The 17,285-nt window shown below is 52.8% G+C and overlaps 1 protein-coding gene across 9 annotated transcripts in view; it reads left to right on the forward strand.

Annotated features, from left to right (window-relative positions):
- The window catches only part of PITPNM2 (phosphatidylinositol transfer protein membrane associated 2), a 140,186-nt gene that overhangs the window by 28,676 nt on the left and 94,225 nt on the right, over nucleotides 1-17,285 (forward strand). For all 9 annotated transcript variants that reach the window (XR_007406091.1, XM_025473728.3, XM_035706416.2 and 6 more), the window contains exon 2: nucleotides 3,545-3,651. The gene's annotated coding sequence lies outside the window, so the exon portion shown is untranslated. The remainder of the gene's footprint in view (nucleotides 1-3,544; nucleotides 3,652-17,285) is intronic.

Raw genomic sequence — 17,285 nt, forward strand, 5'->3', positions numbered from 1 at the left:
TTTTAAGTTACTTTATTAATATGTTGGGAACTCCTAAGTATAGACCACAAAGAATTAAACACACCTGCATGCAGAAGCTTGTATGTGGATGCTCATAGCAGCTCTATTTACAATGACCCCAAAGTGGAAGCAACCCACATGGATAAACAAGATGTGGTGTGTTCATACAGTGGAATATTATTTGGCCATAAAAGGGAAGGAAGCACTGACACCTGCTAAACAACACAGATGACCCTTGAATACATGCCAGACTCAGAAGGCCTTGTGTTATATGCCCATTTCTATGGAACGCCCAGAGTGGGCAAATCAATAGAGACAGAAGCAGGTTGGCATTTGTCAGGGACTGGGGGAGTGGGAACAGAGAGCGGCTAGTAATGGATATGGGTTTCTCTTTGGGGTCGAAGGAAGTGTTCTGGAAATAGAGAGTGCGGATGGCCACACAGCTGTGTGAATGTGCTAAGCACACTGAATTGTATACACTTCAGAAGGGTGACTGTATGGCATGCAGATTGTATCTCAATAAAACAAAAAACGAGGAGCCGTGCCTCCAGATGAAATCAAACGTGGTGACACCTTGGCTGAGGCCAGCAACCGGTGCGGTTTGCCGTGGTGCCCCCAGTATTCGCATCTGTCCCTCTGTGCACGCTCTCCTGCCACCTGCCTCACGGTCTCCATGTCAACGGGGGACGGAAACCACAGTGTTTAACTTCGGTTGTGCCACCCACTCGTTTGGAACTCATGCTTTCAACCAGGGCCAGCCTGAGACATGCAGACGTCTGGGCAAGCTAGTAATTTGGCACCCCACAAACCGGTATTCTTTAAGTGTTTGTTTGACATTTATTTAGTGGGGATGAGAAGAGACCGATAATCCTATTAATAGACGTTGTACAGAGAAACAGATTCACTTACTAATTCATCTGAATTAGTAAGAATTTCAGATCCCCTGAAATTAGCTAGGGATCTGAAAAATTTTCAGGAAAGCGGGTTCTGACTCCTCCAAAAGGTGGGCTTTATTTATTTGTTTTTTCCTGCCCCCCCGCCCCGGAGTTTTCCACATCATTCAAGAGGTATAGTGAAGATTTCAATTTTGAAATGTAACAGAGAGGTTCTAATACTGTACCTCGACAGGTACGGTTGATGATATACTGTATCATATAATTGAGATTTGCTAAGAGGATGGAACTCGCGTGTTCTCACCCACCACCCCCTCCCAAAAAAGGGTAGCTCTGTGAGGTGATGATGGATATGCTAATTGACTCAATGATGGGAATCCGCTCCTGGGTGTAAAATATCCCGTCGTTGTGCACTTTAGATATATCACCGTTTTGTCAATCATATCTCAATAAAACCAGGGAGAAACGCTTACAGGCACAAACGTGTTTTGTTTTTGTTCCTGACCATCGGCGACAAACACACCAGCGTGTATTTCAGTTTCCGATCCCTGCACCCCATGACAGGTGTGTGTGGAATGTGCATCCAACAGCTCTCAGAAACGGCTTGGGTTGTGGTTTCTCATCTTCCCTAAGGTTGGGAGCTGGTTGGCTTTTCGGCTTTTGTGTGAGGGGTCACGGGAGGAGACTGACTCGCCTGGCAGTATCTTCCAGTTTCATCCCAGTGATGATTTGTGCCCACCTTCCTCCTCCCACCCCACCCCCCGCCAGCTCCCCCAGGTCCCAAGAGGTTCCCTGAAGAGCAGACATGTAGCAGATCTTGCATTCACTTTTTGGACTTTAAATGCTTTTTTTTTTTTTTTTTTAATTTTTTGCCAGAAAGATGATTTCCCCACAGTGTGCCTCTCTGTAAGGAGCTTGCGTTTTTCTCTCGCAGCCCCTGCAGATCTCATTCTGCTGGGTGTGAGTCACAGTTGACCTTCTCACCCATGGGAGGCGTCACGGTGGAGTGGAGAGGGCCCGGCCTTCAGAATCCAGCTCCCCACTGACTGGTGTGTTACCATGGCAAACCCCCTACCCTCCTGGCGGGTTTCCTCACCTCTGAAACTGGGGAGACTGACACTGACCTCACACTGGCTTTAGAGGTTTTGTGGTGGAAGCGAAGAAACAACGGAGAAACCACACAGAGGCAGGGCATGTGTGTGCAGTGAGATGTGGAATACAGGGGAATGTGGAGGAGAGAAGCTGGAGCCCCTCCCCAACCTTCCCCTACATGTGCAGTGGGGGGCCTGGAACCTGGGACGGGCCCTCAAGACATTTTGTTTGTTAAGGGTCCAGCGTGTCTGTGGGGGTGTACTCGCGGCCACGGACAGGAGGGGCAGGGGCAGGTGCATGGCCAAGAGGGAGCCTCAGCACCTGCAGGCCCAGCCCGAAGAGGACTTTGCAGAATTGGCTGAGGCTTCTCCAGAAATGTGGGCCTGCAGTGCGGTGGGTGGGCGTGTAAAAAAGCTGGTCTCCACTGCTTGCGGCCTCACCTCCCACTGCTGTGCCGTCCCCAGTTAGATTCTCTCCCTCCTCTCAACTCTTACTGCCTGTGCCCTCATTTGGCAGTTTATCACTTCTGCTATCCTGAGCCTCCCCAACATGCCCCTCACTTTACTTTTACCTTTGTCAAGATTGCTAGCCCCTTGGGGGCATAGGCTGGTGTCCCTGGAGCCACCAGATGCCTGGCCTCAGCTGTTGGTGGTGGTGGGGGGTGTGTCTCTCTGGAGCTGAGAATTGGTTCCTGAAGAACCATGCTTCTACAGCTTTCCAGTGTGAAGTGGGGTGTGGTGGGGTGTAGTGGGAGGGTTGCTTTCTGGTCATGGTCAGGAGAAGGCTTTTGGGGCTGCTGCCCCCTCCCCGGGTTCAGTATGGGGTCTAGCAAGTGCATCAGACAAACAAGAATGTGTTGAGCTGTAAGTGTGGGTCATGGTGGGAGCCCCAGGTTCAGTGGCGGTTTTAGCAGTGCCTATGAATTTTTCTGACGTCTCAGAGGCAGATGCACCCGGGACTCCCCAGAAATCCATTTCTTCACCTTTTCCATCAGTGTTCATCTCTGGCCTCCGGATATTTGGCGGAGGTGGGTCTCCAGTTACACACTGCCCAACCGCAGGAACTTGATGGGAAGGAGAGTGTTGTCTGTATCACACGCTGCTTGTGACCCTGCCCCGGGCACCACCAGGATGCTCCCGGCTGGTGGCCAAGGAGTCTAGGCTGCTGTTTGCCCTTCTGCAGCCTGGGCTTCTGCAGTCCCAAAGGTTGATAGGTGAAAAATCTCAGGTTTGAAGCCGAGAGCTCTGAGCTGGGTGTCTGTGCTGAGAAAGCTCGTGTGTGCTTGGGGGTGTGGGTTCTGGTTCTCTTCCGAAGCAGAGCGAGCCTTGGGCAGTGTTGGGGGCATCAGCCTCGGGGACTGCATTCCAGACTGGGTCCCTTCATCCAGTGCAGACTTCAGCCCAGCATCCCCCGTCCTCACCCCTTGGCGAGCTAGATTTCCGGTCTCTGGTGCTGCTCAGGATGAGGCCGGGCCATGTTGGTTTCCCTGCCAGGTTGCTCTGAGTGACCAAAGTGGCTGGTGTCTGTCTTACCTCCTTCCTCCCGGCTTCTCCCTGCAGGATGCTGACACGTGTGTCCTGGTCCCTGACACCCTCCTGCGTGCCTAGTGAGTCGTCCCTCCTCCTGTGGCAGGACATCGAGGGAGCCTTCTCACAGGGACCAACGGGTAAGGACCACCCACTGGCTTTGGAGTTTGGGGGTGCAGGGGCTCTCTTGCTGTTTCTTTTCCCTTAAACATCTGACTTTATCTGATTAATAGGATAGATTGTATTAATCGATCCTGCTTCTTGCAAATATTGATTGCTCTTCACTAAGTAGGTAGAACTGATGTTCTGTCTGTGGTTCCTTTAGATTCCAGATACGATACAACCTCCTTTGGTGGCCCTTGTGACTCTTTGCTATAGAGACTGCCCTGAGGGGCCCCTCTCCTCTTCCCTTGGAGCCCCTGGCCCAGCCTGGGCTCCCCATTCCCAGTAAACAGGGCAGGACAGGAGTTTCAGGACTCTTAGGCCTTGGCAGTGGTCAGTGACACAGGGAAAAAAAAAAGTGTGTGTTTTCATGTAAGCATTTCCCTGGAAGAGAAACTGAGTGGGGGGCCATGGTGTGTCTGAGGTCCTCTGTGGAGTCAGTGGGGGCCTTGGTGGGACTCCTGCTGCTTAGCTCTTTCTCTCCTGCCCTGGGTCCTCCTGGGCTTCTTGTCCATCCCATCCCATTTCCTGCCCCGTGTCTCTGGCACAGGCCTCACCCTGTCCCCTTCTTGTCATGCCAAGGCCTTTGGTGGGTAGAGTAAGTAAAGCGGTATTGCCTTTTCTTATTCTAAACCCCAACCAACCCCTCTCACTGGACCCCACTCAGCTAGTCTGAACATTGGGGATAAGGAGGATAGATGTTCCATCTGGAGAAACTAACCTAATGGGGGGAAGAGGCTGGTGGTAGCATTAGTGTCTCTAAACATGCTGCGAACACACTGGCTCTGCTAAGTGCACAGGATCCATTATGATCCCATTTTACACAAGAAAGCTGAGGCTCAGAGGTGGCAAGTGTCTGGCCCAAGGTCACACAGCTAGTCAGTGTGAGCTTGGGATTGGACCCCAAGTCTGGACTCTGAAGCACATGGCATGATGTTCCAAATATGGCCCTGGCTTTCCCAAAGGACGGGTCCAGGCCCCACCCTCCCTTGCCTCCTGGCTCCGGGTCAGCCCCTGGCCTCCTCTTGGCCTCCCTTCCTTGCTGGGGAACCACATGGCAGACAAGGTCTCAACCGGGTGCCCCCCCTCCCCGTGTTTCCATGTTGGCACTGCGGGCTGTTTTCTCTATAATTGCTCATTCTTTTCAGTTGCTGTAAAAAGGCCTCCAAGTGCTAAGAAGAGAGAGTGCTCTGTTGTATTTTTGTTTTGTTGTCTTGTTTTAATTCACTCTCGGAGAGGCTCAGAGTCTCAGCTGCTGGGGTGGGCATGGGGGAAGGCTGGCATGGAACGCAGGCCTGCCCTTGAGCCTCCCCGAAGGCTGGTGAGGTTGCCCCTGTCCTGCTGGCCACAGGGGCCCTGGGGAGCACTTCTCTGCCCACCAGACCTGAGTTCTGATAGCAGTTCCTTTGCTTCGTGTTTCCTTTTCTACCAGAAGGCAGTTCTTTTCCTTCCTAACAACAGCATTCCCCAGTTAGGTGGTTTTCGAGATGGTGGCCTTGTGGCCACTTTATCTGGGGGGTCCCTAGTTAACCCCAGTTGTGCTCAGAATTCCTCTGCTTTACTCATTTATCCAGTGAATATGTACTGCGTCCTGAGGCTGAACCAGGTACTGATCTGGGTGCCAGACACACAGAACAGACAGGAGTCCCACCCACCTGACTTTCTACCCAGGTGTGGCCAGATGACCCACCCTCCAGTCTCACCTCTGTGCTTGGCAGGGAGGAAGATCATGGTTGCCCCCCACCCTCCTCTGAGCTCCGCCTGGGAGTTTGTGGCTCTGGCGGGCATTGGGCATCAGGACTGCTGGGCCCTGGCTGGCCTGCATGTGGAGGGGTTGGGGAAAGGCAACCCCTCCCCACCGAGAATGTGAAGTTTCCCCCCCCCAACCTCATCTCGGCAGGGGGGGCGAGGAAGGAAAGGGCTAAGGAGTAGGGTCTATTTTTAGAGGAGCTCCTTGTTCCAAAGGAACAGGAGCCCTTTCGTACAGGAAGTGGGGGTGGGGTGGGCGCAGGGCAGGGGGCAGCCTGGCTGTGGTCTGCATCTGCTTGGCTTGGGCTCAGGGCCACCCGCAGAGAGGGTCTGCCTGAAAGAGGGGGGCCCCAACCAGGGTGGAAGATAAAGATGTTCACTATTGTGATCCAGTGTGCAGAGCTGCTAGCATTTACCATGAGCCTCCAGCCGAGCCTCGGAGGGGAGGGTATGCAGGCAGAGGCTTAGGGTCCTGGCTTCCTTCCTGACTCCCCTGCTCTCTCAGGGAGGGGCGCTTCCTGCCATTGTCTCTGTGAGGCCTCAGCAAGGTCACTATCTCCTGAGGAGGAAGAGAGTTGATGCCTCCGGCAGGACCTCAGCCCTCAGCCCCCGGCAGTGCTGACACACACTTTCCGACCCTACTGCGCATGCCGGCCTCTTGGCCTCCCCTTGGCCCAGGGTGGAGGCTGTGGCCCGGCGTGGGCCTCTCTCCCTCCCCTGCGCAGGCACCCCAACCTCCGAGGGCAGAGCAGCAGACGTCCCGTCCCTCCGGGGGCTGGTCGGGAGGATGAGCACATGGGGCCTATCCGAGGCTGTGCTCCTGAGCATGGAGAGGCCCGGGCTCACTGTCTGGAGGCAGGGCTACAGCAGAGACACCAGCCCACTTGCCACATTCCCTCGCTGTCCCTCTACAGTGTTTGGGAAGGAGCTGGGCGGGATCTGAGTCCCCCTCCTGTCCCCTCCTGACTTCCCCAGCCGTGATTCTTTTTTTTCCTGTGATGCGTTGACATGCAGCCGGCCCTGCCCAGGACCTGGGCTGGTGGCCTGTGGAGGGGCTGTCCCCGCCCACATACAGAATGTCCTGCTGGATTCTGGCTCTCCAGCCTCTCTGTCCTTCCACATCTCAGGGGCCTCCAGGTGCCCATTCCCTGACTTTGCCTGTTGACTTAGGTTACGCACGTCTTCCTGAGAGCATACTTTATTTTCATCCAGGTGGCAAAAGTGCATTCCAATGGCTTTGTTTCTGGTGCCTGCTCCTGGTCACCTGTTGGGGTTTGCACAGGTGCATCATGGCTCTCTGAGAGCCAGGCTTGAGTACACTCAGCTCACGCAGTCCGGGATTAGCAGGGCGGGGGGGCGGGGGGGAGGCTGACTGCGAGGCCAGTGGCTCTGTCTCATCCACTGCTGTCCTGGCTGGGGCTCCCCTAGAGCTCTGCCCACAGGTCCTCCTTTCTGGCTGCCTCCTGCTCCCTCTTTCCCCATCTCTGCCTTCCCTCTGTTCGGAGGGAGAGCGTACTGCTGGACTCTCTTGTACCACGGGTGATGTCCAGTGCATGAACAGAGGCCATGTTTATAACCCCATCTTGCCTGGCAAGGAAGCATCTGGAAGCACTTGCTTATGACCTAACTCTCAGATCTCCCAGGACCAGGTCCAGTCAGTGTTCTCTGGGTCGTTGTTCTCCATACACTTCCTGAGCATCACACCTGCCTAGAAAAATCACTTTGATCCCTGGAGACAGTGTCCAGAGCTTGGGATTCTCAGGACAGAGATGATCATCCTGAGATGATGCCATTCAGCTGGAGATTATATGACCCCAGACTGTTCATTTTTAACAGCATGATCCAACCTGCAGATGATCAAAATGTATTCATTCAATACATTGTATTTAATGTATTCATTCAGTATTTATTGAGTACCCACTATTCTGGGAGCTGGGTATAAAAGAATGAAAAAACATTTAAAATCCTGGCCCTTCTGGACTTACTGTCTAGTATGGGTAGACATACAATAAATGAAGACTGTCAGATGGGGATTAATGCTAAATAAATAAATAAGAAGGCCTCTTAGGTTGAGACAGTTAAGCAAAGGCCTGAAGGAGGGGAAGGAGAGAGCCAGGAGGTTATCCTGAGGAGGAGCCTGTAGGTAGAGGAGACAGCCTATGCAAAGGCCCTGAGGCAGGAGCTTGTCTAAGATGTTCTAGAAACTGGAGGGAAGGAGGGAGGGGAAGAAGCAGGGAAAGGGGCTGGAGAAGTAATGAAAGCCCACATCTAGCAGGGCCATGCAAGTCTTGTTGAGACTTTGACCCTGAGCTAGACGCGGTGATCCTGAGGAGTTCGAGAAAAGGAGGGCCAGGATCCCACTCAACTTTAGAAGGGTGGTTTCTGGCTACTGTGCTGAGAAGGGACTGGATGGGGTGGAGGGAGGAAGTGGGGAGACCAACAGGGAGATGGTTTTAATGGCCTGAGGTGTTGGACGCTGGGCCAGCACGGCAGCGGTAGAGGGAGTGAGGGAGGTGGGCTCCAGGCATGTTTTAAAGGTAGAGCCTAAAGGGATCACTAGGAACCAGGAGTTCCCTGTGTGTGGACTTTTAGAAAACAGGTTCTCGCAGACTTGGAAGGACTCAGGATGTCAGCCTTTTCATTTAACCTATGGGGAAACTCAGCCCATAAGGGAAGTTCTTACCCAAAGTCACACGGCAAGCTGGTGAGCAGCAGAGCCAAGACCTGGGCTTCCAGCCCCATGTCCAGGTGTTTTTGTAGCTGAACTGACAGACAGCTCTGGGCGGGGGATGTGCAGGGATTTGAGGGCTGAGGGCTCAGGGAAGAAGGACTGGCTCCAGACACGGTAGCGGAGTATCTCCACTGGGCAGGAATTTGGGGATTTGTAAGCTGACAGTCCTGGGTGCACCGACTGGGCCTTCATGTGCTCTCTCTGGGCCAGTGTTTTGACTTCAGTTGGGCAGGGGTCTTGATGGCCACGTCTGAGCTCTGGGGTAGGTCAATGTACCCATGCATTTCATTGAAGACTTCATTGAGTTTCTGCCAAGTGCCAGGCCAGAGATAAAATGTGCTTGCTCTTGGGGAGCTAATAGTTCAGGGGAGACAGACAAGTGAACCCAGATACCCTTGTGACACGCCCAGGGGATCAAAGGTCAGGCACTGAGCAGCCTCTGCACCCTCCAGAATGCCCCAGGGAACACAAGCCAGGGGCCATCCACATGGCACTGGGGGTCTGGTTAAATCCCTAGTCCATCTCTTATAATACTGGGGGCCTGGAGGGTTGGCAGGGGCTGGGATCTCACTGCTCTACAGCTGTCACCTAGAACAGATTTCGCTTGAACTGTGAGTGACCTTGATTGTACTCATCCTGACCTTGACTGTACTCACTGGGAGGCAACCTTGCATGGCCTTGCAGGAACTTCCCGTGTGTGTATTTCTTTCTCTCTTTCTTTCTTTCTTTCTTTCTTTCTTTCTTTCTTTCTTTCTTTCTTTCTTCTTTCTTTCTTTCTTCTTTCTTTCTTTCTTTCTTTCTTTCTTTCTTTCTTTCTTTTCTTTCTTTCTTTCTCTTTCTTTTCTTTTTTTCTTTTTTTCTTTCCTTTCTTGTACTTATTTATTCATGAGAAACACAGAGAGAGAGAGAGGCAGAGACATAGGCAGAGTAGCAGGCTCCATGCAGGGAGCCCGATATGGGTCTTGATCCCAGGACTCCAGGATCATGCCCTGGGCTGAAGGCAGATACTCAACTGCTGAGCCACCAAGGCATTCCTTCCTGTGTGTTTCTTTTTGAGTGGAGAATGGGCTGGTGACATTGTTTTTACTTTGCAAGTCTGCTCTAATGACTGGCTTTAAGTCACTTGTGACCTTCACGATACAGAACAAGACTTGTCAGGTTCCCAGCTCTGCATGGGACCATTGGGTGTGGACTTTAGACTCCTCAGTGCAAAGGTTGCTGGGGAAGGTAAAGAGATTTTGTCGTGGCTGTCCTTGGGGAAGCTGAATCTATTAAGGCCAAAGAGGGGAAATCCAGTTTGATTTTTCTTGTCAGCCTTTTCACTTGACCTGTCCCCGTCACAATAAATGTATGACTGGGGAATGACAACTTGGAAATTGATTCCATTGATTGATTTCCGGCTGTCTCCAGAAATGGAGATGGTGCTTTGGTTAGTGCCCTGGGACCACAGGTGACCATGGGGCAGGAACACGGCATCCAGGTGGGAGATCCACCGGATGCTGAAGAGAGGTGTGAGGCCCATTGGGCTGGGTGTCCATCCAACTTCTGTCCTTTGATTGGTGTCTTCCTCCGAGGCTAGAGGAGGTGGACAGCAAAGAAACCCAGGCACATGCTCTTGAGTGCCTTCCTTCCCTACTGTGGGCTGCAGCCTGTCCCTTGGTCTGCCCGGCCCGGGCTGCAGCCTGACACAGCATGCCTGGGGAGCTCCTAGCAGTCCTGCGGTGCTTCTCATGGTCAGATCCCTTCTCCAGAATCAGTGGGGGTGGGTGCAGTTCGCACATGCTGCTGGTGGGTTTCGGGATTTGCACCTCCCCTCTGGGCTCAGTCTCCCTGGCAGAAGGGGGTTTGTTGGCTTGTTCTCACCCAGCAGTTTTCTAGGCCAGATGGGAGGCACGGCCTTAGGTTGGGCCATCATTTAACTAACGTGTATTAAGCACCTTCTGTATGCCTGAGCTGTGCTGTGTGCCAGAGCAAAAATAGATCTGAGTTGTGCTTAGGGGCTTGGAAGGAGAGCCATGGCCCCCCTCTTCCTTCTAGTGGAGCTGTGCCTTCTCTGGGTCTCCTTCAAGTTACAAATACTCTTGGGAAACACGGTGCGCTCACTTCCTGCTACTTTACCGTAAGTTTATTAAATGGAACCAAGTGGGTGAGGTAAGGATGAGACGAGATGGCATCACAGCAGGAAGGACATCTCTGACATCATGGGTTGCCTCAGGGCCAGCCCACCTCATGACTTATGCTTTTCTCCTGCTGCAAGGGGACATCTGAGGGCAGGGGCATGTTTTCTTTAACCACTAAACCATCTTGCAAAGATGGCCTGGATTTGAAAAGACTGACCAGAGGAAAGAGAGCAAATGAGAAAACCAGTATAGAGCATCTCACACGGTGGCTGGCACTTAGTAGGTGCTCAATTAATCAACATCCTTTGCCTAACACAAACAATCTGAGCTAATCACAGATCCCAAGGCTTGTAGTTGCCTGGGGACAATGGCTGTGCCCCTAGTTGGCAGAGCTCCCCGATCCATGTCTGTGTGGGGTTCAGGACACACAAGCGAATGGTTCCTTCTGTCCCTGAGGCCAGGAAAGGCTTCTGGAACTGGAGACCCTGGAGCTGTCCCAGGGGAGGCGGCCCGTGTTCTCTCTCCTACAAAAGAATGGCACCTGCCGTGCTGGCTCCTAAGTCCATGTGTGACATAGGAAGCTGGGGACAGGTCTGGCTTGGAGAAGTGGCAAGCCAGCAGAATGCCATAGTGTGGTGACCACGGCTGCCCAGCCGGTCCCTCATGCCACAGGCAGAAGGGACTCCCCTTGCTCTGTCTCCCCGAGTACCCTGAGCTTGCACACCTCTGCTTTTGCACAGCTTGGTGATTTTTTAGCAACTTGCCTGATATATAATTTCTATAGCATACAATTCACCCATTTAAAGTATACAATTCAATGTTATTTCATATATTCACAGACTTATGCAACCATCAGAAAATTTTTAGAACATCTTTATCACTCCAAAAAGAAACCCATACCCTTGGCTTCACTCCCCTCCCACACCCCTGGCAAACACTAATCTGTTTTCTGTCCCTGTGGACTCGCCTGTTCTGGACATTTCATGTCCTGGAATCAAACATGGTGTGGCCTTTAGTGACCGGCTACTTTCACTCTGGATCATGTTTTCAGGGTTCATCCATGTCGTGGCAGGTGTCAATGCTTTACTGTCTTTTTGGCTGAGTACCAGCTGTTGTGTGGCTAGGCACGTTTTGGTGATCCACTCATCAGTTGATAAATATTTACATTTTCTCCCCACCACAGTAGGTGGGTCTTTCTCTTCTTTCTCTTCTTTCTTTCTTTTCTTTCTCTTTTTTTTTTCTTTTTTTCCTATCATGAATAATGTCATTGTGATTGTTCATATACAAGTTTTTGTGTGGATTTCTGTTTCATTCCTCCTGGATATGTATCCAGGAGTGGAATCACTGGGTCTTATGGTAACTTCTCTAACATTTTGAGGAACTGCCAGACTTTTACAAAGTGACTGTCCCATTTTACAGTGCACATTTTTTATTTTTTAAATAATGATAGACATGGAGAGTCAGGTATTGACTCCAGAGCAAAGGGCTGTGTTCAGATCCTGGCTGCTAGTCAGGGCAGGTCCCTTCACCTCTCTAAGATTCAGTTTACCCATCTGTAAGATGGGAGCAATAGTAGTGCCTATTGCATGTTGCCCTGGGAAGTAGACAAGTGACTTCTGTATGGTGCTCAGTAAGGGCTGTGTCTCTGTTAGCTGTTATAATGATTTTTCCCTAGATTGTGATTGCTGGGAACACAGTAGGTACTAGGCACATAGTAGGTGCTCTGTCAGGGATGTTTTCAAGGATACAGAATTTGCATCTGTATCCCCTTTTCTCTTCTGACCACCCCTGGGAAAAGCCCTCCCTTGGCTGTCACTTTTCTTTTTTTTTTAAGATTTTATTCATTCATTCATGAGACACAGAGAGAGAGAGAGAGAGGCAGAGACACAGGCAGAGGGAGAAGCAGGCTCCATGCAGGGAGCCTGACGTGGGACTTGATCTTAGGACTCCAGTATCATGCCCTGGACTGAAGGCAGGCGCTAAATATGCTGAGTCACCCTGGGATCCCTGGCTGTCACTGTCTTATACCCCGGGAATCTCTTTGTTCACCTGGAGGGGCCAGCGTAGGGCAGCACGGCTGTTATGAGTGGGCCCTGGAGCAGCTCCAGCTCTAAGAGGCATTGAGCTCAGGCACCCAGGGAGCACTTGAAGTCAGGACTTTAGATTCAGGAGTGGTTTGGGCATTCAGAAACAGCTGTTCTGGGAAGACAAGATGCAACCCCGTGATAGTGGCCCCTGTTCCTCTCTGCGCCCCGGCTCCTGCTCTGAGATCCACCACTAGGAAGGAGACCAAATCCCCACCAGGAGCCCCATGGACAGTCAGCCCAGTGCTTGGAAAGCATCCTCGGAGGCCGCAGTGCTGCAGATGTGCCTGGAGTCCCTAGGCCTCACCAGTCCCGCAGTACAGAGCAGGGCCTACTCCCTCACCCCGTTGGAGCCCTGACAGAACAGAATCTCCTCAGCCACTGGCACAGCCTAGCACCTGCCCAGATGGAGGCAGCATCAGAGAGTACCTGGGCCTGTCGTTTGCCTCAGTTGCCAAAGGGAGTCCTGGTATGGGATTCCCATTCTTTTCTGTTTTTTGTTTTAAGATTTTATTTATTCGGGGGATCCCTGAGTGGCTCAGCGGTTTAGCACATGCCTTCGGCCCAGGGCTTGATCCTGGAGACCGGGGGATCAAATCCCGCATCAGGCTCCCTGCATGGAGCCTGCTTCTCCCTCTGCCTGTGTTTCTGCCTCTCTCTCTCTCTCTGTCTCTCATGAATGAATAAATAAATAAATAAATAAATAAATAAATAAATAAATAACTTAAGAAAAAGATTTTATTTATTCATGAGAGACAGAGAGAGAGAGAGAGAGAGAGAGGCAGAAACACAGGCAGAGGGAGGGGAAGCAGGCTCCATGCAGGGAGCCTGATGTGGGACTCGATCCTAGGATGCTGGGATCACGCCCTGGGCCTAAGGCAGACGCTCAACCACTGAGCCACCCAGGCATTCCTGGGGTTCCCATTCTTTAAAAAGCTTTTTTTTAAGGGCAGGGCAAAGGCAGTTAGGCCCTGCAAAGGTCCAGGCAACACAGAGTTGAGGCAAACCTCATTTCAAATCCGACTCCATCACCAGTTGTCTTGAGCAGGGGTTCAAATCTTCACGTCTTCATCTGTGAAACAGACAGTTTGTGACATCTACCCTGCCTGGTGACTACAGTTAAATGGGATTATGTGTAGGGTACTCCCAGGTGAGCATCTGGCACTGTGTGGTCACCCCACAAATGAGGATTCTTTCCCTTCTTATAGGGAGGTGCTCCTGAGGGAACAGGGCCCTGGGCTCTCCTGGGGAGACCCAGAATGGGCCAGGGCTCCTGGGAAGGAGGGATGGCTGGTCAGACAAAAGTCAGGACCAAGGGGATAATGATCCAGGTTGGGAGGAGGTGTCAGAGGTCAGCTCAGAGTCCCTGTCAGAGGACACCCTGCTCAGGCCATAGGCAGAGCCTGTGAGTCTCCTCAATCCCATGTGCTCCCAAGATCTGTGATAGGGCCCAGCCCTTTTCTTAGCCTGATTCCACCTCCCCACCCTTGACCCTGCACTCCTGCCACTGATACTTCTTGCCATTCCCCAGACATATCCTGCCCTTTGAATGCTAAAGCCACTGGCTCATGCTGTTCCCTGTGCCCTACCCTTTCTCTCCTGGTAACTCCTATGCATCCTTCAAAACCCAACCAAAATGCCCCCTCTTCTATGAAATCCTGCCCGTCAGGCAGTCAACTGGTGCCTTCTCTCTCCTCTAGCTGTGTTCTGTGCCTTCCTCCATTAATACACCAGGTTCTCCAGTAAGAGCCTGTCCCCCTCTCTCAGACGATCAGTTCTTCCAGAACACTGAAACTGAGGAGCAGGAAAGGCCCCCTGCTCCCCCCAACTGTACTGCTGCTTCTTCTCCCATTAGCCAGGTTGTCTCTGCATCGTCCTCCCTTCCAGGAGGGGGGATGTGGCCGGGGAAGCAGGAGACCGTGTATACCCTTCCACTGTGAGCTGTGCCCTGTGTTCAGGTATGTGTGCACAGGGGAGGATGGGAGGGTATATCCCTGCAACCTTGGAGTGTGGGTGACCTGCTTTTTGTGAGTGTGTGTCCAGGAACCAGCAGAGTCCTCGTGCCTGCTCCCTTTGAGTCTCCATTCTGTCTCTGAGCTGATTAACGTGCTAACGTCCATCAGGAGATCACATCACTTTTGTATGGTTTTGGACTCATCTGCTGCACCACTACAGAGGGCTGTGGCTGGCAGGGAGAGAGGGATTATGTTGTCCCCATCTGGCTTCAGCTGCCTTGCCGGGCCCATCCAGCTGTTCCCCATTACCAAGCAGCAGATGTGGGGAGCGAGGTCAACCCAGGAGCTGGGGACCTGCCCATCATTTTCACGTGAATGTCTTCGAGGCTATTTCTGGCCTCGCCATTATCCCAACGGCTTCGGAGGATAAATATAGATGCAAATTGAAAAGCCCCAGTGGCAGGCAGGCAGGCAGGCAGGCAGGCGGTACATACTGGAGAGTGCGGACGGGGTGCTTGGCTATAAATAAGTCTGTTAGAACACCTCCCCAGCCACGCAGCCACCAGCCGTGTGTGGAAAGACAGATTTCCTTGCCGACTCCCTCCCAGAGCCCACGTGTGCCTGGGGGCCCAGGCAGTGGAGGAGGGAGGAGGGAGGATACCGGTCTGTTAGGCCCTTGCACAGAAGGATTGGCTTCTGGAAGTAGCAGCCCTCTATCCCTCCCTAGAGTAGTTTATAAAGGGGAATGGCCAGTGGCCCCAGCGGGAGTCCCAGGACGACTACATGGAGGCACGGTGTTGTGCTAAGAACCGTGGCCCCACTCAGCATCCTCAGCCTCAGGGAAATCTCCCTTCCCAAGGCCTGGCTCCTGCTGCCAAGCGGCCCACCGACACAGGCTAGGGCCAACTGGTTCCGGGGCCCAAGTGGCAGCATGGCTTTCTCAAGCCTTAAGCCTGTCTTCACTTCTGCTTCCTCCCTGCTTGGATCCATCCTCCTGACAAGAGCACAGCTTTGTTTATCTTCTGGTTCTCTGGTCCTCACCACTTGGCCAAGGGTGACCCATGTGTAAGCCAGAGATGCAGAGGAGGGGTCCAGATGCTCCTCGTCCCTTCCTCTCCTCACTGCAGCTGTCCTGCCCATTTCCCGCTGCCTCTTCCTGGGCTGGAGCAGGCACCTGGCTGGCAGTGAGCGAGGAACAGGACGTGGGCCCAAGAGACACTTCCCCGAATGGGGATAGAAGTCAGTGAGCTGGGCAAGAATCCTGTGAGCTCCCTGTGAATTAAGTATTGTCATCACTGAGCTGGGCACAGGCAAAGGCAGCGCAGGGAGAAGTCACACCTAGCGAAGGTCAGTGCATAAGCGCCGCCGAGCATGCCTGCCACCTGCAGATGGGGAGTGGGCAGCTGCTGCATAGGGCTGCTGGTCCTGTGGAGGAGGGGGGTCTGTGCCCCGCCCTACGTTATCCTAGAGTCGGCAGCCTGTGTGCAGATCGGCGTTAACCCTGAGTGTGGGCTGGGAGCTGAGATGAATCAGGTCTGGCCCCCACTCTTGGGAGCTGATTGGCCCCTGGAAGGGACCGAGTCTGTAGGGCTTATGGTGCCCATGATACCTTGCCTGTGGGGAGGGGCAAGGAGCCCGGGGAGGAAGAACTCGGGGCACAGCCCTTGAGTTCACCCTGTGCAAACAATGCCTAGTTCACCCAACAACCCGGGTGGGGTTGGTGTAGGCGGGGAGGGCCTTCCTTGCAGAGGGAACACCCTGCCCAAAGGCATGGAGGAGGCACTGTGGGTTCCACTATGAGTCTGGTTAGCGGGGTGCGTGGGGGGTCGTGCGCTGGCTGGGAGTGTGGATATCCTTTTGAGAGCCGAGGGAGAGCCTGGAGAGGCCTTCACAGGAATGTCATGCTCTGATGTGGGTATTAGAAAAGGCTTCATCTGGCTTCATGTGGATGACAGGTTGGAGGCGGGGGGAGGAGGGGGCAGGCTGATGGCAACATCACGATGTCTTGCTTTGTCTAATGCATACCTGAATTTTTTTTTTTTTTTAACTGAGCCTGCAAAACCAGGACGTAGGCATATGGGTGCATGCCTGGGGAAGTAGGATTTCTCAAGATGGCAGTGCTGAGCTGCTGTTGGCAGGCACCAGTGCAACGCCACCATTGGCTCCCCTTGTCACTGGAGGGGTGACTTTGTGCAGCAGGCTTGGGCACCGGCAGAGCCTGGGTCTGGAGCCAAGATAACTGACTCGTACAGGGGTCAGCGCATGACCTGGGGTTCTCTCTCACCCTGGATCTGCTGGCTGTAAAGAGAGGTTGGTGTGTGGCCCTCAGCATCCCCCCTCCACCCGCTACTTTTCCCTTCTCACCCAAGTGCTCAGTGAGTCCTAGCACCCCCAAAAAGAAAGGACTCTACATGTGTTGTTTGACAGAAAGATAAACATGTTTGCTTAAGCGAGCCGCAGGACCTAGAAGTTAATCTGGTCATGTAAATATTTTTATGTCTCTGTGATTCTGCGAGTGTATATTGATAGAAGACAGGAGAGTTTGTGTGGTCCCGACCTTACCTTTGGGGAGAGGGTGTGATGTTTGCTACCAAGTGGGTGAGTCAGAGGCCCCATGCTGCCCTGGAGCCCTGGCGTCTGCAGGGTCTGAGACCATCAGAGCCAGGCGGCTCCTGAGGCCACACAGGCCCGTCCTTCATTTTTCTGACAGGGCATGGAAGGAAATTGTTTCTCCACTCAGCAACACTTAAAAAAAATTTTTTTTAATTTATTCATTTGAGAGAGAGAGAGAGACAGAGAGCACAAGCAGGGGGAGAGGCAGAGGCAGAGGCAGAGGCAGAGGCAGAGGCAGAGGGAGAAGTAGACTCCCCACTGAGCAGGGAGCCTGACGTGAGGCTTGAGCCCAGGACCTGGAGATCATGACCTGAGCCAAAGGCAGACGCCCAACCATCTGAGCCACACAGGCGCCCCAAC

The sequence above is a fragment of the Canis lupus genome, chromosome 26, assembly GCF_003254725.2.
Source record: "Canis lupus dingo isolate Sandy chromosome 26, ASM325472v2, whole genome shotgun sequence".
Lineage (NCBI taxonomy): Eukaryota > Metazoa > Chordata > Mammalia > Carnivora > Canidae > Canis > Canis lupus.